General features: G+C 47.4%; 1 non-coding gene across 1 annotated transcript; it reads right to left on the bottom strand.

The window, feature by feature from the left end:
- Positions 1-5304: 5304 nt before the first annotated feature.
- Positions 5305-5488, bottom strand: LOC122937406. The gene has a single exon (XR_006389796.1). It is a non-coding gene; the product is annotated as a U2 spliceosomal RNA (small nuclear RNA).
- Positions 5489-26835: the final 21347 nt, after the last annotated feature.

Below are 26835 nucleotides of genomic sequence, written 5' to 3'. Positions count from 1 at the left end.
TTCTGTTTCAGGTTGAAAACTCCTTGGCAGGTGGCATTCCGTGTTGTTCCAGGTTTCCTGAGATGTTAGCCATGTTGGCTTGAGTTCTTCAGTTGGAGGGACCAGAATGGTCGGTGTCGGAACCAGTTCCAGTTCGGTTCGTTTTCGGTTATGGTTGGCGGTTGGTGTCGTGGATTCAAAGAAAGAGGAAGATATAAAGAGGACACTGCTTATTATAGGATCTGTTAGGGGAGGGTCCTTTATTGTTTTGATTATGTTAATTTCTCCTTTGCTGCTATTGGTGGAAGTAAAGAAGGAGAATAGCAATACTCGCCTCCGTGTCTTTAATAAAACTATGACTTTACGTCATGAAATAGGAAAATCATTAAGTTATATCCGTTAATCCCTAATTGTGTATCTAGGGTGAAATTGCATCCTGATACTACAGATTTTAGGGTGCTCATATCCGTTAATCCCTAATTGTGTAATTGGGGTGAAATTGCGACCTGATACTACAAATTTGAGGGTGCTCACATTCTCTTATATATAAGTACATCCATTCATCCTCGTCTCGGCGGTGAAATTGTGCCATGACACTACAGCTAGTTTACCATTACTGTTGCAGTACAGGATGTCTGACAGTAGAGTTAATTTCTAAAAAATAATATTTGGTTGGTTTATCACATTTTCTGAAAAGATTAGATCCAAATTTGTTAGTGGTGAATCGCATTAAAAAACAACTATTTCCTGGCTGCAGAGAGCCTCTATAGTGTTATGGAAAACTGTGCCTTGAAGTAAGGGAGTCTGCTGTGGTAGTGAAACAAAAATGTGAGTCAGTATGACACGCAGTTCACAGGAATCGCTCTTAGAATCACCGCACACTTAACTTATTTCCTTCTTCACCCGGCACCCAAGTGCGATCGGCTACATCATCATCTGCTACTGTCTGCACGTCACTGATGTCCCCCTCAACAGTTTCAGGACCAGGAGCCTGACCGCTTGCAACACCTGATCCCATGCGACTTTCCTCTTCACTACTTTCCCACCTACCAGAGGAAGCAGCGGATGTCTCCTCCAGATCTTGGCTGGGCAGTAGCTGCTGACTGTCCTCTAGTAGCTTGTCCTCGCTGAAGTGGAGCCAAGCCTACAGCATATAATACTTCTCACGCTGAGGGAAATGAAAATGACAGAGAAAGGTTCAGGACAGGTGGGGACACAGGGCCTGCTCCCTGGCCATTTCAACTAAGCGTCATGTCAGAGGAACCCAGTGACTCTTGGCTGGGTGTGTCTGATGTCACTTGCGATGAACTCGAAGACCGAGTCAACCATTAAAGTACCACTGGGTTGCTGGTCAAGACATGACCGCTAGATGAAACCCGGAGCTCAGGACTGTCGCTGCGACTCCTGCTGCCACCCCCCTTTTTTGTGCTGCCTGCAACAGAAACATTTTGCCCACTGCCCACTCTCTTTGAAGGGCCTGTCACCTGTCTGACACACTGTATGATAAAAGAAATCAAATTAAAATAATACCCCCCAAAAAAGGCTGTAGTACAACAGCACAATGTTACTTCACCGCTGAATGGTTGATGACGATGTGTCTGTGGATGTCACGTGGGTGCCCGCTCGAAGAGAAGAAGAACAGGGGGAAAGTTCAGATGGGGAGACAGAGAGGAGGAGGAGACGAGTTGAAGGCAGGGGGAGGTCGTCGCAAGGAGCTAGTGGCACAGTCAGACAGCATGTTTCGGCACCCGGGGTCAGCCGGACAGCACGCCAATTAACGCATGCTGTTGCCACCACCAGAGTGCAGTCATTGCAAAGCTCAGCAGTGTGGCATTTTTTTGGCGTGTCTTCCTCTGATAACAGCGATGCCATTTGCAACCTGTGCCAAAAGAAACGTGGGAAGTCACGTAGGTACAACTACTTTGCGAAGGCACATGATCTCACATAACAAATGCCTATGGGATCAACATATGATGACGAGTACAAGCAGCACACAAACTCAAAGCCACCATCCTCCTCCTGGTCCAGCATCTTCAGCCACGTCAACCACTGCTGTCCTCCTTGCCCCCTCTCAACCACCCGCCACTCCGCCTCTCGCCTTGAGCAGTTCCTGCTCATCTGCCCACAGTCAGGTGTCTGTCAAGGACATGTTTGAGCGTAAGAAGCCAATGTCACAGAGTCACCCCCTTGCCCGGTGTCTGACAGCTGGCTTGTCAGAACTCTTAGCCCGCCAGCTTTTACCATACAAGCTGGTGGAGTCTGAGGCCTTCAAAAAACTTTTAGCTATTGGGACACGGCAGTGGAAGAGAAGGTACCAGGCCGAAATTTCTTTTCACAAAAGGCAATACCAAACCTGTACTCTATTGTGAAAAAGGAAGTCATGGCATGTCTGGCACACAGTGTTGGGGCAAGGGTCCATCTGACCACTGATACCTGGTCTGCAAAGCACGGTCAGGGCAGGTATATCACGTACACTGCGCATTGGGTAAACCTATTGACGGCTGCCAAGCACGGAATGCGTGGCTCTGCAGAGGAGTTGGTGACTCCGCCACGACTCGCAGGCAGGCCTGCTGCCACCTCCCCTACTCCATCCTCTTCGCTAAGCTCCTCGGCTGAGACCTCTTCTGCTGCTGCATCCGCCCTGAACGCACAGGTGGCTCAGTGGCTGACTCCGCAGCAACTGGGGATCGGCAAAGTGGTGTGTGACAATGGAAGCAATTTGTTGGCGGCATTGAATTTGGGAAAGTTGACACATGTGCAGTGCACATGTGTGTAATGTGATCATACAACGCTTTGTTTATAAGTACCCAGGCTTACAGGACGTCCTCAAGCAGGCCAGGAAGGTATGTGGCCATTTCAGGCGTTCCTACACGGCCATGGCGCACTTTTCAGATATTCAGCGGCGAAACAACATGCCAGTGAGACGCTTGATTTGCGACAGCCCGACATGGAATTCAACACTCATAATGTTCGACCATCTGCTTCAACAAGAAAAAGCCGTCAACGAGTATTTGTATGACCTGGGTGCTAGGACAGCCTCTGCAAAGCTGGGAATTGCCTGTAGGCTCATGCGTCCTTTTTAGGAGGTGACAAACCTAGTCAGTCGCACTGAAGGCACCATCAGAGACATCATCCCATTTGTTTGCTTCCTGGAGCGTGCCCTGCGAAGAGTGCTGGATCAGGCCGTAGATGAGCGTGAAGAGGAAGAGTTGTGGTAACCATCACCACCAGAAACAGCCTTATCAGGATTGCTTGCTGGACCTGCGGCAACGCTGAAAGAGGAGTCTGAGGAAGAGGAGTCAGAGAAGCAATGTGGCTTTGAGGAGGAGGAAGACCAACCACAGCAGGCATCCCAGGGTGCTCATTGTCACCTATCTGGTACCCGTGGTGTTGTACGTGGCTGGGGGGGGAAGAACAGACCTTCAGTGAGATCAGTGAGGACGAGGAATGGGACATGAGTAGCTCGACATCCAACCTTGTGCAAATAGGGTCTTTCATGCTGTCGTGCCTATTCAGGGACCCTCGAATAAAAAGGCTGAAGGAGAACGACCTGTACTGGGTGGCCACGCTACTAGACCCCCGGTATAAGCAGAAAGTGCCTGAAATGTTACCGAATTACCGGAAGTCGAAAAAGGATGCAGCAGTTCCAAAATAAATTTAAAAGTATGCTTTACACAGCGTATAAGGGTGATGTCACAGCACAACGGGAATCTAACAGGGGAAGAGGTGAAAGTAATCCTCCTCCTACCACGACCACGCCGGCAAGGACAGGACGCTTTACAGACGTGTTGTTGATGGAGGACATGCAGAGCTTTTTAAGTCCTACACATCGCAACAGCCCTTCGGGGTCCACCCTCAGAGAACGACTCGACTGACAGGTAGCAGACTACCTCGCCTTAACTGCAGATATCGACACTCTGAGGAGCGATGAACCCCTTGACTACTGGTTGTGCAGGCTTCACCTGTGGCCTGAGCTTTCCCAATTTGCTATAGAACTTCTGGCCTGCCCCGCTTCAAGTGTCCTGTCAGAAAGGACCTTCAGTGCAGCAGGATGTATTGTCACTGAGAAGAGAAGTCGCCTAGGTAAAAAAAAAGGTCTAGATTACCTCACTTTTATTAAGATGAATGAGGCATGGATCCCGAAGGGACTGACAGTGGTTGATACATTTGTCTAAAAAAAGGCCCGATGGGATGAGCTGCCTTGGGCTAAAAATGGTCCACACGCTGCTGTATTTTATCTCTGCAAGCCGGATGACTTGCGTGACTTATCCACCACCAACTAGGGTTCAAGCCACAATGTTTTAGGGCACTTTCTGCCTGGAAAACATCAATTTTGCAGTGGCTGCAACAATACCTAATTTTTCAGGCATGTGTACATGCCCAATTTTTCTGGCCTCTGGTGCTGCAAAAACAAAACAAAAAAAAAGGCACATACATGTGTCAATTCCCCTTCGTGATCGTTACCTTGTTGTGGTGAAGGGGTTTGCGTATCACAATAAAGCGACCACCTCTATGAGTGTGTTGGCAATAGCAATGTTGTCACACTCACTGTGAACAGACCAAAAGCGATCGGCTGGATAATTTTGCATAGAAAAAACATTAATTTTCTTTGTGATCATCTAAGGTGATCATTAAAGCCTACCAGGCCAACAATGGGAGCACACTGCAGAATCATTGTTTTCTGGGTCACTTAACTGTCATTGAACTACCTCAGCACGACCATGGGCTTTGAAAAAACCCCATCGCCTGCAATCTCCCAAACGTGCTCACGAGCACAGTCAAGATTGACGCATAGAGGAATAAAATTTATGTCATGAGTGTGTCAACTATTGACAACTCTTTGCGGTTGTCTAAAATCTATTCCATACTCGTCCCCTGATAGGGGACATAACAGGGATCAAACTGATAGGAATAGTACTACTTAACACACCACTCATATCTGGTGGCACAGTACATTGCAAGGCATACGTGCAGTGCCCCAAATTGGAAGTAGCAGGACCAACCAAGCATCTTTTTCCATCTCCCGATTCCTAAAATCTATTCCATACACGTCCCCTGATAGGGGACGTAACAGGGATTAAAAGGATAGGAATAGTACTACTTAACATACCACTCATATTGGGATTGCACAGTACATTGCACGGCGCACTGCCCCAAATTGGAAGTAAGAGGACCAACCAAGCATCTTTTTCCATCTCCTGGTTCCTAAAATTTTATGTCATGAGTGTGTCAACTATTGACAACTCTTTGCGGTTGTCTAAAATCTATTCCATACACGTCCCCTGATAGGAATAGTACTACTTAACACACCAATCATATCTGGTGGCACAGTACATTGCAAGGCATACGTGCAGTGCCCCAAATTAGAAGTAAGAGGACCGACCAAGCATCTTTTTCCATCTCCCGGTTCCTAAAATCTATTCCATACACCGGCCCCTGTTAGGGGACAAAACAGAGATTAAACTGTTAAGAACAGATTTTTTTTTTTTTATTAAAAAAAAAAAGAGGACAGCCTCTGCGGAGCTGGGTATTTTTTGGCCGTGTTACTGAACACTCATGGACAATGACTGTAGGCTCATGCATCCTTTTGCGGAGGTGACAAACCTGGTCAGTCAAACCAAAGGCAACATCGTCGACCTCATCCCATATGCGTTTTTTCTGGAGCGTGCCCTGCGAAGAGTGCTGGATCAGGCCGTAGATGAGCATGAAGAGGAAGAGTTGTGGTCACCATCACCACCAGAAGCAGCCTTGTCGTCGTTGATTGCTGGACCTGCGACAACGCAGAGAGAGAAGTCTGAAGAAGAGGAGTCAGAGGAGGAAGGTGGCTTTGAGGAGGTGAAAGACCAACCACAGCAGGCGTCCCAGGGGGCTTGTTGTCACCTTTCAGAGACCCTTGGTGTTCTACGTGGCTGGGTGGAGGAAGAGACCTTCAATGACATCAGTGAGGACAAGGAACGGGACATGGCTAGCTTGGTATCCAACCTTGTGCAAATGGGGAGTTTGCGGTTGTGCAAATAGACTGTTTGCGGTGCGTTCAAACGGGGAGTTTGGTCTGTCACTGTGAAGCGGGCATAATCCTTGCACTACCTGATCGATACAACATCATACCTGATCGTATACACACACTTGATGTTTTAAAGCACGTTATTCCAAACAATCTAGGAATGTTAGGTGATTTATGCCCTTTATGGATTAAAACCCGACTCTGCGTCAACTACGTAATTTTCCATGGGAGTTTTGCCATGGATCCCCCTCCGGCATGCCACAGTCCAGGTGGTAGTCCCATTGAAATAACTTTTCCATCACTATTGTGGCCAGAAACAGTCCCTGTGGGTTTTAAAATTCACCTGCCTATTGAAGTCTATGGCGGTTCACCCGTTCGCGAACATTTGCGAAAATTCGCGTTCGCCGTTCACGAGCGGAAAAATTTATGTTCGCGACATCTCTATCCAGCTGTTCACAAACTACAACTCCCAGAATCCTCCTTTCACCTCTATGGCAGTTATAAGTACAGAGTAAATGTGCATGCTGGGAGTTGCAGTTTTTACAGCAGCTGGAGTGCCGCAGGTTGCTGATCCTTGGTGTAGATGATGCCTCCTTATCCTTTTCTTAACTAATATTTCCCTGAACTTCTACATTTTTTCAGCACAATAAAGTGTTTCCTAGCACTGTCCCTAGCCCCAGCTGATGTCTCTCCATGCACTAAGCACACTGGAAAATGACAGACTCCAAAATAGCTGAGGCTACTTATAGGGCTGTGACATCAAAGGGCTGGCTGGCTGCTGATTGGCTGCATGCATGGCATTGTGGGTGATCCCTCATTCCCAGAGTTTTTGTTTCATGTCCTAACACGTACAGCAGATATTTTAGGAAAAAATGCAATTCGTTACCATAAAGCGTGGGGAAATTCGGATTGGGTGCGAATGGAATTTTTCCTGAAATTCGGATCGAATTCCACTTCATCAACTTTGATTCGCTCATCTCTAGCTACCTCATAGGGGATTGGTGTGGTTTCCCATCCCCTTGCTGCAATGAAACTGCTCTTCGGCAGAGGTGTGTGGTTTTTGAATAACAGAAATCAATCAATGATGGCGGGTATAGGTCATGAATATCAACATATCATACAACCTATGTTGCATAGGCTGTTTGGTTTGTTGATACTGTACATTTTTACAGACTGCTGGTATCCAGGGAAACAGGGGGAGGGGATACCACCTTTAACTCACCCTTGGCCCCTTTACCCAACCTTGACCCATAACAAAAGACACCGACAACTGTATCATTTTATTGCTGGATGGTGATCGGCCACAGCTTCTTTATTAAAGCGGCAAACCTTAATAAACCATAATATCGGAACGGTATGCCAAAGGCTGGACTCCCAGCGGGCAAGTTAAACCGTAATCAGAGCTGTCTGGCAACCGCTGGACTCCCAGCGGGCAGTTACTCCATCTGCTACCACCATATCTCCGCTGTACTCAAATGCCGCCACGGAGGAGGCCCGTTCTCCCAACGGGGCTCCGACCACCACCCAGCAGAACAGAGTCTGTTTTAGCTCACGTACAGGCCAGAAAAGGAATTGTCCAAATTAACACCCAAAAGAAAGATACCATCAGGTCCCATTGAAAACCAAGGCCAATAAGGCCTGTGATGAGAGCATAGTCCAGCCCCTTTCCAAATCACTAGGCAGACCACACATGGAGTACTGTGTACAGTTCTGTTTCCTGTAAACAAGGCAGACCCAGCAGAACTAGAGAGGGTCCAGAGGAGGGCAACTAAAGTAATGGCAGGAATGGGGCAACTACAGGACCCTGAAAGATTGGCAAAATAAGGGTTATTCACTGTAGAAAAATACGACAGAGGGGAGATCTAACAACTGTGTAGAAATATAACAGGGGTCAGTACAGAGATCACTCCCATCATCTGTTCATCCCCAGGACGGTGACTGTGACAAGGGGAACATTCTCTGCGTCCGGAGGTAAGAATGTATTTTCACAACATAGAAGAGGATTATTTACAGCAAGAGCAGTGAGACTATAGACTCTCTGCCTGAGGAGGTGGATGAGAAAGGGATAATCATATGTCAGAACACATGAGGTCCAGAGCTCTGGAATGGACAAATGCGCATTACCATAGCGCGAGTCACCAGCATCACCGCACCTCCGGCGGAACTGTATAAGAACCACCTCCGGAAGGAGTTAAGACCACCTGAATTCCAGGATCCCTGTCCAAAAGACTTCCACCTCTCGAAAAGAGCGTCCACCAGCCTCTGTTCCTCTCACCGCACCGCACAGAAGGTATACGAAAGCCAGCCATCGAACCGCCAAACGCCACAAATCTGAAAGAAAAAACAATTAGCCAGAGCCACAACACTCAAGAGGATCGCACAACTAGGCACAGAATAGTTATATTTCATCCAAAAGTATTTTCTTTTTTGTTATCATTTATTATTATTATTATTATTTTTTTTTTTAAAGACCAAGGTAAATTGTCAAACCATAGTGCACTTGGAAAGAGTAAACTGATGGCTCACTGTGAGTGATCACGCTAGGTGCTCTGGACGAAGAGAGCCACCCCTTGCTCTGGAGAAGGTAAGATACACGCATAAAATTAAAAAGCAACTAACAAAACAATATCCTTAATCGATAAATACTCTATTTTTCTGGAGACCTAGATGTTTCACACAATTAAAGTCCCAGCGTAATAAGCCCATATCATATGGGTGAGTCCCAGTGTAGATGATAAAAGCTGTGTCCCAGTAGGAGTAATCAGAATTGTATCCTCAAAGCTCTATAAAGAGAACAGGGTTGTGCCAATTCAGGCTAGCACAGATAATAAATGCAACCAGATTTATTTCATTTTACCGTACCCGAACAAACCAGTCCGGAACCACACCCCCCCCCCGGGCGCCCCAAGCGCCGGCCCGAATCACCCACAAATTGTCAAACCGCCTGGGGGAAACCTAACCTAAAGGGAAAAACAATTGGAGCCCCACCATGCGTGAAGTCATTACAGAATACCAAACGAACTGACCAGCTGGACCGAAACCAGGCGGAGGGGAGGTACCCACCCCTTTATATTAACTGGATCGACATGTAAAGACGGACCCCAATCCCGAGTACTATTACCCCATACAAAAATTCTGGAATAACAACCCCCCGCGCAGTGCGGCCTTGAATGAAGAGACAAACACCTTGGAGAAAATATCAATCAGCCAGAACAGAAGGCTGAATGAGACGGGACATGGCTATCCAAACTAAATACTCCCCAACTATACCCGTATCGCCTACCGTACAATGAAAATAATGCTCGGAGGGTCACCATGTCAACCTGTGAAGTCCTGTCAAGAGGACCCGTCAGTGGGTCTGATGCGCATCAAAACTTAGATCAAGTTAACTGTGTAACTCCATGAATGGTGTTGTATCAAGGCTCTACCCTGAGCGATGTCTACGAACAGACCTGGTTATCCTCTCCTGGCATACCATTTAGTTATACCTGCGACTACTGAACCCACAATATCCACTCAACAAGAGGCAGACCTGCATCGTACAAACCATGTGGCACCAGTTACTAATACCGCCCTCACGGCAACCAACCCAGCTGGACTAGGTATCAACCATACCAACGGAACCTTGGGCCGGCGGACCAGTACCATAGACTGCAGAAAGAGAAAACCGCAATTGCGGCTGTGATGATATGAACTCACAACCATTTACATTAAAGGAAGGTCTATAGCCACGGGCTATAGAGCTGAATGCTCGAGGGATTACTACTACTGTGTCTCGCCTCCGTACATACATACTAACCATGCCCTGCATGTCATAATTGAAAGCCCAAATAAAACGCTTATATTTTATTTTTATTTTTTATATACACACGGCCCAGTGCCCGCAGATAGGAGCATAACAGACCGTACTACTTTTTTTTTATTTATTTTTTTATAAACTACTACACTCCATGCTGAAAGGGAAATTGGGAGAACACCCGGCAGGACTGATCTATCCTGAAAAACATCCGCAAAAAAGGCCAGCCAATAAACAAGACACAAGATAGAAGCAAGGCTTCTCATGCAGGAGAATATAAACATACATAATAAATATATACATTGATCAAACCTGTTTATGTATTTACATATGTATTTATTTTAACTTTTTTTTATACATCGTAATATATATATTCCATTTTTTTTTTATCCATAAAATTACATTGTTAAATCATTATTAGTATCATTTCATTCTTTTTAATCACGTTTATTTTAATTTTTTAATATTTTTTTTATAATATATATATATATATATATATATATATATATATATATATATATATATATATATATATATACTCAGTTCCATTTTTTTTTTATATAATACCCTTTGTATATTTTAATGCCTTTAATATATTAATTCGGTTAGTAATTTTCTTTCTCCTTTTTTTTTTTTTTTTTATCGTATAAACAGAGAAAACCTCCATATATGCTAATGATATCCTGTTGTTCAGGGCTGCACCAGAGTTGCCCAATCTCCAGGAAAAAATGTGCGGGTAACCTACAGGCTCTGTAAACCCACCCTGAAGCCATCGAGATTTTTTTTTTTTTTTTTTAGTAAGGCAGGGACCCCGCCTCTACCAGTGATTCTAACTCTGCACAAGAACCATCCTCCCCGCAGTACTCACCAGTCACGGAGAGGGACGGAACCTCCAGAGGAGCGGGTACGGGCTGCAGCGACCAGGCCGAGCCCTGGAGTGACGGTCAGGCAACAGCCTCGATTCGATGAATGTATAACCAGACTCCTCTGATGCGCCTGACATCCGTCCTAAAGACGATAAGCGCCACCTGAGGTTCTGGAGCGCCCATTTCTCCCTGAAACACAGGAACGGCGACGGGACTGGCGCAAGTGGAATCCATTATGGCCATGCCTCCAGGCAACCTAAGGGAAGAAAAAAAACTGCACCTGTGCCTGCGTGAAGGGGAGGAAGGAGGGGGGGTGTCACCATAATGGACTACAAATAAGACCCAGAGAGTCTCATAGTACGGAAGGGGTTCTGATCGCAAAGCTGGGACCGTAGGAATACCCCTTAGAAGCCATAGGCACAGGTGCACCGCAATCGGACATGGCAAGCACGAGGGGTTAATCTATAATACTGGACAGGAGACTGGGGGAAGCTAAAACAAGCACCACATATAAAAAAAACTCGCCTGCCCCGCAGTGCCCAGTACGGGACCCAGTAAACGCTGCTGGGGAAGGGGGCAGGGCTAGGCGAAGCGACCTAGCTTGCGCCATGGGAGCTAAAGGAGGCCATCCAAAGCAGCAGGGGGAGAGGTGAGGACCCCATACTGCCCTACATCACCGGGGAGACAAACAATCCCGCCCGTTATGCTTAGCCCCAACGCCACGGAACAGAAGCTGGGAAGGGGGAGGCAGAGACACAGCGCAGCGCCACAGACATCACAGGATGGGTCGAAAGAAACGGCGCACACACGCGTGAAGCTGGGGATAATAAGAGACGGGGGGAAGGGGGGTAGGAGGAACGGCGAGCAGACCGCCGGACCTTCGCTGAAGCGCTGGAGCCGCATGCATACCGCAGCAGCCGCTCCACAAAGCTCCAGAAGCAGGCACAGGGGAGGAGGATGGCAGGGTAGAGCTCAGGCTGCTCCAACAGAGCACAGCTAACCCTCCCCTCCTCATGTAACTCACCAGGGAGCAGCCCAAAGGGCAGAACCACCTGTGGACTCCTGGTGTGGACAGAGCAAAGGTTTATGTACATACCAATCTGCTTCCACTTGCAAGAGGAAGTGACCAGGACAGAGAGGAGGTATACGTGACCTTCAGGATTTCCTGCACCGCCCCCATCCTGTCTAAGGAGGATCCCCAGGGATTAACTCTCAATGACCCTAATCTGCAACCTACTTAACCATTACTGAGACGGGGCCAGATTCCTAAATGCCCCTAAGGGGAAAAGGGGGGGGGGGGGGGACGGGACCATCAGTCCCTAAGCACCCTCCCTATACAGTCAGGCGCTTTCCAGGTTTCCTCCAAAAACTGGACAAACCTTTTGAGGATAATGCAATGAGGAATGTGCATGTTTTTACCTGACTGATCCAGGTTCACCACAGTAGTTCTCCTTGGAGGTCTCTGCTTGCCCGGCTGCAGTGGTAATCGCATGTAGTCAACATGTGACCACTGCAGAAGAGCACTGGTTTTAGTTTTTCATTGAAAAGGTCTGTGCTTGGCTGTAGTGGCCATGTGTTGTCCACGCGATGTCACTGCTGCATACAGGAAAATATAGCCCTCACCGAATAATTATAATGGTGGACCTGGATCTGTCAGGTAAGGGTATTTTCACACTTGCGTTTTTCTTTTCCGGCACTGAGTTCCATCAAAGGGGCTCAATGTCAGAAAATAACTGATCAGTTTCATCTTCATGCATTATGAATGTAGAGAAATCTGTTCAGGATACATCAGGATGTCTTCAGTTCAGTCACTGTCAGGCGTTTTGGACGGAGGAAATACCGCAGCATGCTGCTGTATTATCTCCGTTCAAAATGCCTAATCAGTTGCCAGAATGCAGGATCTGGCATTAATTTACATTGACATGTATTAGTGCCGGTCTGGCATTAAGAAACACCTGAAGGACGGATCTGGGAAAACTGTGTAAAAAAAATACAAGACGGATCCGTCCATCCAGATGACAAGCGGAGAGAGGGATCCGTTCTTGCAATGCATTTGTGAGACGGATCTGCATCCAGATCCGACTCACAAATGCTTTCAGTCACATCCAGATCGGTGTATCCAGCAGGCAGTTCCAACGACAGAGCTGCTTGCCGGATCACACTGCCGCAAGTGTGAAAGTAGCCTAACAGAAATACAATACTTAATTGGGCTGTTCAGTCTAAGGGTGATCTGTAGGCATTTTTGGTCGGTGCAGTACAACACCTTTGCACCGGTGACATAGAAATACAAAAGTTAACCCGTCTTTTAATTGTGTCGGTGACATATAGCTATTTTTTTCATTAATAACACTGCATTTTCATCCGTCTAAGGCCTCTTGCACACGACCGTATGGCTTTTTCAGTGTTTTGCGATCCGGAAAAAATGGATCCTCAAAAAAATACAGATGAAGTCCGTGTGCATTCCGTTTTTTGTGAAACAGCTGGCCCCTGATAGAACAGTACTATCCTTGTCCGTTATGCGGACAATAATAGGACATGCTCTATCTTTGAATTGAATGGAAAAATGGAAATACAGAAACGGAAGGTATACGAGTACCTTCAGTTTTTTTCCGGATCCATTGAAATGAATGGTTCTGTATATGGTCCGTATACGGAACACAAAAAAACGGAACGTAAATGGAAAAAAAACGCTCATGTGCAAGAGGCCTAACTGTAATCGGAGAGTAAATTAGTTTGTTAATTGTGTAGGGGACACAATTTTTTTTTTGGGTTCTAATGCCCACCGTTGCATCTGTCTTTGTTCACATCACCGTTCAGTCTTTCCATTCTCCTGCTCCGTTATAGGAGCAGGAGAACAGAAAGGACGGATTCAACACATAACTGAGCCGAATGGAGCATTTGGACCCTATAGACTATAATGGGGTCCGTTAGGTTTCCGCTCAGAAGGTGATTTTTGGAGCGGATACAAAAGTCCTGCATCCACAACTTTTGTCTCCGCTCCAAAATCATCATCTGAGCAGAAACTTAACGTACCCCATTGTAGTCACTGGGGTCCAAAGGCTTTGTTCGGCTCAGTTATGTGCCAAATCCATCCTTTCCATTCTCCTGCTTCAAAACGGAGCAGGAGAACAGAAAGGCTGAACGGTAATATGAACGAAGCCTTACTGTAATAGCAGAGTATTAACAGTCTGTTAATTGTGTCGGTGACACAAAGCAAATGTTTGAGGGTTTCAAAGTCCACTGTTGCATCAGTCTTACTGTAATAGAATAATAAAATCAGTCTGTTAATTGTTGCAGGGACCGCGCTGATACCAGCAGTAATAGACACAATGCTGACTTCAACACAGACCTGCACTTCCTGAATTTCATGGTTGCTGTCATGGCACATAACAGAGCCGAAACCCGGGTGGGGTGTGATTTTATGAAATGCCTTTTATCACATGGACTTTGTAAGTACAATAAATTGGATACTTACTTTTATCACTTGGGTATTGCGCTATGTGTCTCTTTGTCTTGTGAAGGAATTGGTGCCGCACATTGAAGTTTTCGGTTGGTATCAAGATTCTGCAGGAGACGTCCATAGGAGTGGATTGATAAAAGCTGCCTGCTGGAGCGTGTGTTGAAGTCAGCATTGTGTCTATTACTGCTGGTATCAGCGCGGTCCCTGCAATTACTTGTGGATTTGACTGTTTTAAGGCGACTGAACCTACTCCTGGATAAGGGTTCCACTGCTTATTTGTGACTGTGCATCCAGCCCCCCTTTTTTCTATCAGTCTGTTAATTGTGTTGGTAACACAAAGCCATTTTTTGGGGTTCCAAAGTCCACCGTTGCATCCGTCTTACTGTAATAGCAGATTAAATCAGTCTATTAATTGTGTCGGTGACCTATAGCCATTTTTTGGGGTGCAAAACACTTCATTTGCACCCGTGACACAAAAATAAAATTATTTTTCTGTCAGCCAATCTGGTGGGTGAGTGTAAAAAAATAAGAGGAGAATCAACTAGGGAACGTGGCCGTGGTGCTGCTGGTGTTGGCGGTGGGGGAGATCCTGCTGTAGGGAGAGATCATTGTTGATCTGTGCCAGCTACGTGCCCAAATGAAACATGTTCCTCTGGTGCAGTGATAGGCAAACTGCGGCTCTCCAGCTGTTGCAAAACTACAACTCCCACTATGCCCTGCTGTAGGCTGAAAGCTGTAGGCAGTCTTTGCATGCTGGGAGTTGTAGTTCTGCAACAGCTGGAGAGCCACAGTTTGCCCATAACTGCTCTGGTGCACGCTGTTAAATAATATGTGATATAATATAAATTGGTATGTAATATAAAGTATGTATTACACTACACAGTGACAGCATTTATAGTGATACACAAGGGTGATGGGAGGTCTATATGAGGACATCAAGAACTACTGTATATTTGAAGTCTACCATATATGACAATGTATAAGCCCATACAATACTAAGACACGCCTGTATCTATGGTATAATTGACTGACAGGGACAGACAAGGGGGATTTTCTTACACTCACTCTCAAGTCTGTTGGGGGTTGTTTTTGCTGGAGAAGATGAAAACACATGGGGCTTGAAGAGGATTCCTGGCCTTCAATAATGATACTTGAAGGACTTTCAACATTAACTCATGGACAATAGATTAAGACCTTTCCTAAGGCCTCTTTCACACTTGCGTTATAGTCTTCCGGCATAGAGTTCCGTCGTCGGGGCTCTATGCCGGAAGAATACTGATCAGGATTTTCCTAATGCATTCTGAATGGACAGTCCGTCCTTCAGGATGCATCAGGATGTCTTCCGTTCCGGAACGGAACGTTTTTTGGCCGCAGCAAATAGCGCAGCATGCTGCGCTTTTTGCTCCGGCCAAAAATCCGGAACACTTGCCGCAAGGCCGGATCCGGAATGAATGCCCATTGAAAGGCATTGATCCGGATCCGGCCTTAAGCTAAACGTCGTTTCAGCGCATTGCCGGATGCGACGTTTAGCTTTTTCTCAATGGTTACCATGGCTGCCGGGACGCTAAAGTCCTGGCAGCCATGGTAAAGTGCAGTGGGGAGCGGGGAGCAGCATACTTACCATCCGTGCGGCTCCCGGGGCGCTCCAGAGTGACGTCAGGGCGCCCCAAGCGCATGGATCACGTGATCACATGGACACGTCATCCATGCGCATGGGGCGCTCTGACGTCACTCTGGAGCGCCCCGGGAGCCGCACGGATGGTAAGTATGCTGCTCCCCCGCTCCCCACTACTACTATGGCAACCAGGACTTTAATAGCGTCCTGGGTGCCATAGTAACACTGAAAGCATTTTGAAGACGGATCAGTCTTCAAATGCTTTCAGTACACTTGCGTTTTTCCGGATCCGGCGTGTAATTCCGGCAAGTGGAGTACACGCCGGATCCGGACAACGCAAGTGTGAAAGAGGCCTTAACTATGTTTGTCAGTAATCATCTTTTATGACGACCGATAATAAATCGCATTATTCATTTTTTATTTAACTCTTGTTGAATCCTGGTGATGAGTCCTCCAGATGTTCTTTACTCCAAATAAGCATACACTAGATTTGGAGAGGATTACCAAATCAGGTTGAAATATTTTTCAAACAAAAATATTTTTCATTTGGAGATATATTACACACGCAAGCGACAGGAGGTTTTGCATCATTTTGTAGGCCCGAATACTGCTCTAAGAATGGTGAGGCCAGAACAAGTAGAGGCGGTAGTAGATTGGATGGCTGACAGTGCCTCAAGTTCCTTCACATTGTCTTTCATCTGGTCCCCTGCTGAAAGCACAGAGTTGGCACCTGCGGACCATGGGCATCTGACTTCCTCCTCAACCCCTGCTAAGCCCCAAATCATTCAGCAGTCACTTGTTTTTTGATAACTCTGCTGGCGGGCTTTCTGTGGGCCATTCACCTAGCCCTGCCCCAGAAGTGGAAGAGATTGCGTGCACTGATGCCCAACCACTTATGTTTGAGGATCAGGACATGGGAGGACCACCGAAGCGTGTCTCTGCTGATGACGAAACACAGGTGTCAACTGCTGTGGGTGAGGAGTGGGTGGAAGATGATGTGGAGGATGATGAGGTCCTGGACCTCACATGACATCCAGGTCATCAGAGTGACGTGTGCAGTTCAGAAGAGTAGAAGGGGGTCACACAGCCAACCGCACAGCCAAAGAGGGAGCAGGGTGCTAAGCAGAGCGTCCGGCCCCCAGCCAGAATACCTGCTACTGCCCAACGCACCCAGGGACAGAGCACACCAAAGCCAGCTCAAAGGAGTTCTCTGGTACGGCAGTTCTTCAGACAATGTGCTGACGACAAGACACGGGTGGTTTACATGCTGTGCAATCAGAGCCTTAATCTAAGCATAAATGTTCTAAACCTGAGCACAACCTGCATGACCAGGCATCTAACTGCAAAGCATGAGCTGCCGTGGAGCAGACATCTGAAAAACCACAAGATCTGAGGCTCCTCCTGCTCCCTCTTCTGCTGCGGTTTCGATCTCTTCCTCCACCCTCTGGAGCGACAGGGACACCTGGCACCCCTCAAAGTGAGGATGTGACAGCAATACCATCACCAGCACCTGGTTCCCAGCGGGCCCTGCCCTGCAGGCTGTCCTTGCCCTGCACGAACAAGTGGTGGAAAAAAAAGTTATCAAGTGTGCTTTGCGCAATGCCATCGGTAGCACGGTACACATAACTAGCGATACGTGGACCAGTAAGCATGGGCAGGGATGTTATATCTCCCTAACTGCCCACTGTGTAAATTTAGTGGCAGTTGGGCCTAAGGGCGGAAAGCTGTTTGGCACACATCCTACTGCCAGTAAGGATTGCTGAAAGTTTCTCGGTGCCACTTTCTCCTATTCCGCTTCCTGCTCCTCTTTCTCTTCTACCAAATGCTCATCATATCAGCGCAACACCTGCACCACCAACTTCAGCACAGCCAGGGGGAAATGACAACAGGCTGTTCTGAAACTCATCTGTATAGGGCAGTGATAGGCAAACTGCGGCTCTCCAGCTGTTGCAGAACTACAACTCCCAGCATGCAAAGACTGCCTACAGCTGTCAGCCTACAGCAGGGCATGGTGGGATTTGTAGTTTTGCAACAGCTGGAGAGCCGCAGTTTGCCTATCACTGGTATAGGGTAAAAATCCCATACTGTGCAGGAGCTGTGGGTGGGCATGAAAGAACAAACCGATGAGTGGTCGGTGCCGCTGAGCCTCAAGCCCAGCCTGGTGGCGTGCGTCAACTGGTGAAATCTCGCCTAGCAGGTTTGACGCATATCCCTTGCCTGGTGCATGTGCTGAATTCGGTGGTGCAGAGGTTCCTGAAGAATTACCCCAATATGTCAGTGCTGCTGAAGAAAGTGAGGGCCATTTGTTGGTGCTTTCTGCATTTTGACCGTTCTGCTGCTCCCCTGTCTGCTTTGCAGCGTAACTTCTGACTTCCCGCTCACCGCCTCATATGCAACGTACCCACGAGATGGAACTCTTATCACATGCTGGAGAGACTGTGTGAGCAGCAGCAGGCGATAAGGGAGTTTCAGATGCAGTAAGGGTCAGTTGCTCTGCGGAACAGCGCCACTTCACCACTAGCAAGTGGGCCTCTATATGAGACGTGTGTGCCATGTTCCGCTGCTTCGAGTACTCTACCAACATGGCTAGTGCCAATGATGCCAAGATGGATGAGGATGTGACACAGGAGGAAGAACAGGTATCATACCCACGGTTATTAGGCCAGTTGTCTGCACCAACAGCAGCCAGGTACACAATTGTCCAGCCGGGGCATATTTTTGGAGGATGAGGAGGACCCCGTTCACAGCAGGGTGGCACACAATTCAGTTCACAGGCATTACTGAAGCATGGCTAATGGGGATACAGAGGACACAGACGATACACCTCCCACGGAGGACAGCTTGTCGTTGCCTCTGGGAAGTCTGGCACACATGAGCGAATACATGATGCAGTGCCTGCGCAACAACCACAGAGTTGTACTCATTCTTAACAGTGCTGATTACTGGGTGGCCTCCCTGCTGGATCCCCGCTACAAGGACAATGTGCTGTCCTTACTTACGTCACTGGAGAGTCATCGTAACTACTGATGGCGTTCCCACCTGACAGGAGGGGGCTCAGTGGAGGCACAAGGCGGTGGAGGAAGTCGTCAATGCAGCTGGGGCACCGACAGCACCTCAGAAGGGAGGGTTAGCATAGCCAAAATGTGGAAAAGCTTTGTCAGCACATCACAATATCCAGCACCACCATCTGATATGGACCCTCTTAGCAGGAGGCAGCATTTCAGCAACATGGTAGAACAGTACGCGTGCACATAGTGACCGATGGGTCTGCCTCATTTAACTTCTGGGTCTCCAAATTTTCCACAAGGCCTAAACTTGGCCTTTACGTTTTGAGGGTGATGACCTGCCCTGCGACAAGTGTATTGTCTGAATGTGTTTATCACGGCAGGGAGGGTGATCATGGACATTCACATTTGCCTGTCCCCAGCCAACGTGGACAAGCTGATGTTCATTAAAATAAAGCAGGCATGGATCCTACAGGCAGGGCCGCCATGAGGGGGGTATAGCCGATACCCCAGTAAGGGGCCCGGCAATTGATTATTCCTGGCCCCGTTGCCCGACCCCCCCCCCCACTCCGCTGATTCCCCCCGTATTGCTGTGTTAGTACAACATAACCTGCGGACGGTATTCCGGCTGCATTCCCCTTTAAAAGGCTCTGGAGCCGCTGCGCAGCGGCAGGTGACGTCAGACGCTGTGCGGCTATGCCTGTCGCTGCCTGCTGCAGTCTCACGCCGGGACGCCGCCGGCATTCAGATTAGCGCGGCGGGAACTTGAACTTCTGTTCTGGCAGTGGTCTGACTGGTCTGGTCTGGCCTCTGGCTAGTGGCTGGGAGTGGGATCCTGGGATGGACTGCCTGGCCCTGGTGATAAACTAATCAAATCTGGACTGGAAAAAATAATTTGTGGAGGTAACTTGTGGTCTGTAGTGGTCTGAAAGCCTGCCCAGCAGCCCTAGTGCCCTCACCCCCTCCTCCATCACACACATGATCTTGGACTTGGATGGACCCCCCCCCTAATAATTCATTAGGTCCACTTAGGTTATTACTTGACTTGACTTGTTTCCATCCATAAGGCAAGGGGCTGGGTGGGCTGGCAAGGGAGGTGTTAATAACAATAAGTGATGGATCATGGAGGATCATCATGGCCCTGGCCCTGGATAATGTTGTCTTTGCTCGGGGGTAAAATGCAAAGCTGTTTTCTGGATTATCCCACAGGGCCATGATCCTCCATCACTTATTGTTATTAACCCCTCCCTTGCCAGCCCCATTTAGCTGTGTGTTCGGCTGCAGAACACACAGCTAAATGGTGCTGGCAAGGGAGGAGTTAATAACAATAAGTGATGAAGCATCATGGCCCTGTGGGATAATCCAGAAAACAGCTTTGCATTTTACCCCTGAGCAAAGACCGAGCAACATTATCCAGGGCCATGATGATCCTCCATGATCCATCACTTATTGTTATTAACCCCTCCCTTGCCAGCCCTATTTAGCTGTGTGTTCTGCTTAGAAAAAAAAAAAAAGGTTAGGCCATGAAGGGGTTAATAAAGTGTTGGAGGGGGTGGGGGTGTTATTATTGTGCATATTGTGTTTGGGATCCATTTAACAATTTTTGACCAGTTGGGTTTGAGAGTGGTTCAGTGTCATACACAGATCTCCCCCATAAAAGGGGGTCATCCACAGACCCCCCCCATAACAGTGGGTCATCCACAGATCCCCCCATAACAGTGGGTCATCCACAGATCCCCCCCCCCCCATAACAGTGGGTCATCCACAGATCCCCCCCCATAACAGTGGGTCATCCACAGATCCCCCCCCATAACAGTGGGTCATCCACAGATTCCCCCCCCCATAACAGTGTGTCATCCACAGATCCCCCATAACAGTGTGTCATCCACAGATCCCCACATAACAGTGTGTCATCCACAGACCCCCCCCCCCCCCCCCCATAACAGTGGGTCATCCACAGATCCCCCCCCATAACAGTGGGTCATCCACAGATCCCCCCCATAACAGTGTGTCATCCACAGATTCCTCCCCCATAACAGTGTGTCATCCACAGATCCCCCCATAACAGTGTGTCATCCACTGAGGAAGAGAGAGAAAGGAGGGGAAAGAATCCTCAAAAGCAAGCGGACGACGGCACAGCAGACGACTGAATAGCTTCTTTTGTAAGTAAATTGCTTTATTATAAATGCAGTTTAATGTCTGTTTTTGTCTTTAATTATATTCTGGCTTTTGCTTAAAGGGACAGTAAAAAAGTTTTTTTTTAGTTTTGTATGATGCTTTTTGATAATAAATAAATGTAAATGTAGTGCCAGTGGTGCTATAATGAGGCATCCCTGCATACTGCAATACTCTCGTATTTAGATATCTTATTTATATATACTAAGGCCTCTTTCACACTTGCGTTGTCCGGATCCGGCGTGTACTCCACTTGCCGGAATTACACGCCGGATCCGGAAAAACGCAAGTGTACTGAAAGCATTTGAAGACTGATCCGTCTTCAAAATGCTTTCAGTGTTACTATGGCACCCAGGACGCTATTAAAGTCCTGGTTGCCATAGTAGTAGTGGGGAGCGGGGGAGCAGCATACTTACCATCCGTGCGGCTCCCGGGGCGCTCCAGAATGACGTCAGAGCGCCCCATGCGCATGGATGACGTGTCCATGCGATCACGTGATCCATGCGCTTGGGGCGCCCTGACGTCACTCTGGAGCGCCCCGGGTGCCGCACGGACGGTAAGTATGCTGCTCCCCGCTCCCCACTGCACTTTACCATGGCTGCCAGGACTTTAGCGTCCCGGCAGCCATGGTAACCATTGAGAAAAAGCTAAACGTCGCATCCGGCAATGCGCCGAAACGACGTTTAGCTTAAGGCCGGATCCGGATCAATGCCTTTCAATGGGCATTCATTCCGGATCCGGCCTTGCGGCAAGTGTTCCGGATTTTTGGCCGGAGCAAAAAGCGCAGCATGCTGCGCTATTTGCTGCGGCCAAAAAACGTTCCGTTCCGGAACGGAAGACATCCTGATGCATCCTGAAGGACGGACTGTCCATTCAGAATGCATTAGGAAAATCCTGATCAGTATTCTTCCGGCATAGAGCCCCGACGACGGAACTCTATGCCGGAAGACTATAACGCAGATGTGAAAGAGCCCTTATTTAGTTTTTTCAGTAGTATGATTGAGGCTACTTTCACACTTGCGGCAGTGTGATCCGGCGGGCAGTCCCATCGTCGGAACTGGCCGGTTTTATCTTTTGCCTGATCAGTCAAAACGACTGAACTGAAGACATCCTGATGCATCCTGAATGGATTACTCTCCATTCAGAATACATGGGGATATGCCTGATCAGTTATTTTCCGGTATTGAGCCCCTGTAACAGAGCTCTATGGCCTCTTTCACACTTGCGTTGTCCGGATCCGGCGTGTACTCCACTTGCCGGAATTACATGCCGGATCCGGAAAAACGCAAGTGTACTGAAAGCATTTGAAGACGGATCCGTCTTCAAAATGCTTTCAGTGTTACTATGGCACCCAGGACGCTATTAAAGTCCTGGTTGCCATAGTAGTAGTGGGGAGCGGGGGAGCAGCATACTTACCATCCGTGCGGCTCCCGGGGCGCTCCAGAATGACGTCAGAGCGCCCCATGCGCATGGATCATGTGATCCATGCGATCACGTCATCCATGCGCCTGGGGCGCCCTTACGTCACTCTGGAGCGCCCCGGGAGCCGCACGGATGGTAAGTATGCTGCTCCCCGCTCCCCACTACAGTTTACCATGGCTGCCAGGACTTTAGCGTCCCGGCAGCCATGGTAACCATTGAGAAAAAGCTAAACGTCGCATCCGGCAATGCGCCGAAACAACGTTTAGCTTAAGGCCGGATCCGGATCAATGCCTTTCAATGGGCATTCATTCCGGATCCGGCCTTGCGGCAAGTGTTCCGGATTTTTGGCCGGAGCAAAAAGCGCAGCATGCTGCGCTATTTGCTGCGGCCAAAAAACGTTCCGTTCCGGAACGGAAGACATCCTGATGCATCCTGAAGGACGGACTGTCCATTCAGAATGCATTAGGATAATCCTGATCAGTATTCTTCCGGCATAGAGCCCCGACGACGGAACTCTATGCCGGAAGACTATAACGCAGGTGTGAAAGGGCCCTATGCCGGAAAAGAAAAACGCAAGTGTGAAAGTACCCTTAGCTGTGAAAATTATTAGTGCCCCCGACCTTTTTGACTGTGGTATCTTATGTGCCCCCCCCCCCCTATATATTAAAAAAGTGAAAAAAGTATGGTGTCTCTCCAGGGTAGATGCCTGCTTATGCAGTTCTCCTGGATACCGCTCAAAGGAGTGAAGCACAAATAGAGAAGGGGAGCAGTAACAAATAAAACTTAACTTTTAATATGTCAATTTACCCTAGGCAGGGAATAAAAGACCCCTTACAAACATGAAAACACATAAAGACAGACTTGGATCCTGGATTGGTGTGCCGCAATGGTTGTCTGCACACCAAATCAGGTGTCGTCCTCCCTAGGCCGGTGACAACTGTCACAGAGGCCCACGGGGGACAAACCATAAAATTACTTTGTCCTGATCCCAACGGAGGGTATCAGGACCAAGGGAGAGAAATGGAATGGTCTTACCAGTTCTGAGAAAGGCCTCACCTTTTAGCCACGTAAAGTGGGTTAATACAGGAGGTGGTCACGTGCAGCAGGCTGGTCATTCATCAGATGTCCCGTGGATAAACGGATATCCGAAATTCAAGTCAGAACTAGTATTAGAGTAGCCTCAACGAAGAAACTTACCCTTGCTCTGAGGGGCTCCTTATCATAATACCCCCATATGCTCGTTATAGGTAGACAGGTAGGAGCCATAACAGTAGGCCCCGTGTCCCCTGATGATTTATGGGGTCTCATGTTCATGAATAGCGGTCTTATGATATGTTAGAGTAATGAAACGCGTTGGAACACGCTTACATACCACAGGACGTGCAATTGTATTGCGGTTGTTTATCTCTATATGCTAACATATTGCGGCATACAGCAATTTAATTACGGTTACTATACCTTCCCTTGCCTCAATATTTGGGGCTAGTCCCTGGTCACCCTGTGATAGGGTCACATAGGGACTCCTTAGCAGGGCAAGGTTCCGGACAGGGCCACCCCTTGCGGGGCACGGACCCCGTGTTAGGTCACCAGGGCCAAATAGGTCAAGCAGGGTGGTACTAGGGTAAGTTTCTTTGTTGAGACCACTCTAATACTAGGTCTGACTTGAATTTCAGATATCCGTTTACCCACGGGACATCTGATGAATGACCAGCCTGCTGCACGTGACCACCTCCTGTATTAACCCACTTTACGTGGCTAAAAAGTGAGGCCTTTCTCAGAACTGGTAAGACCATTCCATTTCTCTCTCTTGGTCCTGATACCCTCCGTTGCGATCAGGACAAAACAATTTTATGGTTTGTCCCCCGTGAGCCTCTGTGACAGTTGTCACCGGCCTAGGGAGGACGACACCTGATTTGGTGTGCAGACAACCATTGCGGCACACCAATCCAGGATCCAAGTCTGTCTTTATGTGTTATCATGTTTGTAAGGGGTCTTGTAAGTTTTATTTGTTACTGCTCTCCTTCTCTATTTGTGCTTCCCCCCTATATATTGTTACTAGAGTCGCTACTGACCTGACTGACTGATTGCAATTTGTACTCAGTGCAGTCAATCGATCAGTCACACACACACTGACATCATACACTTTCATGCAGCACCCGGTCATACCTCTGGGTCCGGCGGCCGCTGCCACTTTAAAACAGCAGTGGCCGCCGGGAGGTACGTCCACTGCGCTATGACGTCAGTCGTTACCTGACCTCGGTAGCGCTGTGGCGGAGCTCGGAAGAGGAGCAAGGCAAGAGGATCAGTCTGCTGGCTACAGAGGAGTAGAGCGGCACCCGGAAAGAAGAGCATGCCCTTCTAGGGGACATCTATTAACAGAGGGGTCTACCCAAACTTTATGGGGGCCCCATATAGTTGTTGTAGCAGGCCCCTCTTTGCTGAGAGGGACCTACGACTATACGGGGGCAACTATTAACAAAGGGGCCTACCCAAACTATGGGGCCTCTATAAAGTTTGGGTAGGCCCCTATGTTAACCACTTCAACCTTCTAGCTGAAACACCCTTAATGACCAGGCCACTTTTTACACTTCTGCGCTACACTACTTTCACCATTAATTGCTCGGTCATGCAACTTACCACCCAAATGAATTTTACCTCCTTTTCTTCTCACTAATAGAGCTTTCATTTGGTGGTATTTCATTGCTGCTGCCATTTTTACTTTTGTTGTTATTAATCGAAATGTAACTATTTTTTTGCAAAAAAATGACATTTTTCACTTTCAGTTGTAAAATTTTTCCAAAAAAATGACATCCATATATAAATTTTTCTCTAAATTTATTGTTCTACATGTCTTTGATTTAAAAAAAATGTTTGGGTAAAAAAAAATGGTTTGGGTAAAAGTTATAGCGTTTACAAACTTTGGTATAAAAATTTGAATTTCCGCTTTTTGAAGCAGCTCTGACTTTCTGAGCACCTGTCATGTTTCCTGAGGTTCTACAATGGCCAGACAGTACAAACACCCCACAAATGACCCCATTTTGGAAAGTAGACACCCTAAGATATTCACTGATGGGCATAGTGAGTTCATAGAACTTTTTATTTTTTGTCACAAGTTAGCGGAAAAAGATGATTTTTTTTAGGGGCCCAAATGCGTGCAAAGTAGTTTGAAATCAAAATCTGTAAAAAATGACCGGTGAAATCCGAAAGGTGCTCTTTGGAATGTGGGCCCCTTTGCCCACCTAGGCTACATATACCCATGCTGGGTGAGAGCAATATCTTGGCAAAAGACAACTTTTCCCATTTTTTTTATACAAAGTTGGCATTTGACCAAGATATTTATCTCACCCAGCATGGTATATGTAAAATGACACCCCAAAACACATTGCCCAACTTCTCCTGAGTACGGCGATACCAGATGTGTGACACTTTTTTGCAGCCTAGGTGGGAAAAGGGGCCCACATTCCAAAGAGCACCTTTAGGATTTCACCGGCCATTTTTTACAGATTTTGATTTCAAACTACTTCGCACACATTAGGACCCCTAAATTGCCAGGGCAGTATAACTACCACACAAGTGACCCCATTTTGGAAAGAATACACCCCAAGGTATTCCGTGAGGGGCATGGCGAGTTCCTCGAATTTTTTATTTTTTGTCACAAGTTAGTGGAATATGAGACTTTGTAAGAAAAAAAAAAAAAAGGAAAAAAAAAATCATCATTTTCCGCTAACTTGTGACAAAAAATAAAAAATTCTAGGAACTCGCCATGCCCCTCACGGAATACCTTGGGGTGTCTTCTTTCCAAAATGGGGTCACTTGTGGGGTAGTTATACTGCTCTGGCATTCTAGGGGCCCTAATGTGTGCGAAGTAGTTTGAAATCAAAATGTGTAAAAAATGACCTGTGAAATCCTAAAGGTGCTCTTTGGAATGTGGGCCCCTTTGCCCACCTAGGCTGCAAAAAAGTGTCACATCTGGTATCGCCGTACTCAGGAGAAGTTGGGCAATGTGTTTTGGGGTGTCTTTTTACATATACCCATGCTGGGTGAGAGAAATATCTCGGCAAAAGACAACTTTTCCCATTTTTTTTATACAAAGTTGGCATTTGACCAACATATTTATCTCACCCAGCATGGGTATATGTAAAATGACACCCCAAAACACATTGCCCAACTTCTCCTGAGTACGGTGATACCACATGTGTGACACCTTTTTGCAGCCTAGGTGGGCAAAGGGGCCCAAATTCCTTTTATGAGGGCATTTTTAGACATTTGGATCCCAGACTTCTTCTCACGCTTTTGGGCCCCTAAAATGCCAGGGCAGTATAAATACCCCACATGTGACCCCATTTTGGAAAGAAGACACCCCAAGGTATTTAATGAGGGGCATGGCGAGTTCATAGAAATATTTTTTTGGGCACAAGTTAGCGGAAATATTTTTTTTTTGTATTTTCTCACAAAGTCTCCCTTTCCGCTAACTTGGGACAAAAATTTCAATCTTTCATGGACTCAATATGCC

This window comes from Bufo gargarizans, chromosome 4 (genome assembly GCF_014858855.1).
Source record: "Bufo gargarizans isolate SCDJY-AF-19 chromosome 4, ASM1485885v1, whole genome shotgun sequence".
NCBI classification, from domain to species: Eukaryota; Metazoa; Chordata; class Amphibia; order Anura; family Bufonidae; genus Bufo; species Bufo gargarizans.
The sequence above is the reverse complement of the archived record's forward strand: the minus strand, read 5'-3'. Positions and strand labels throughout refer to the sequence as shown.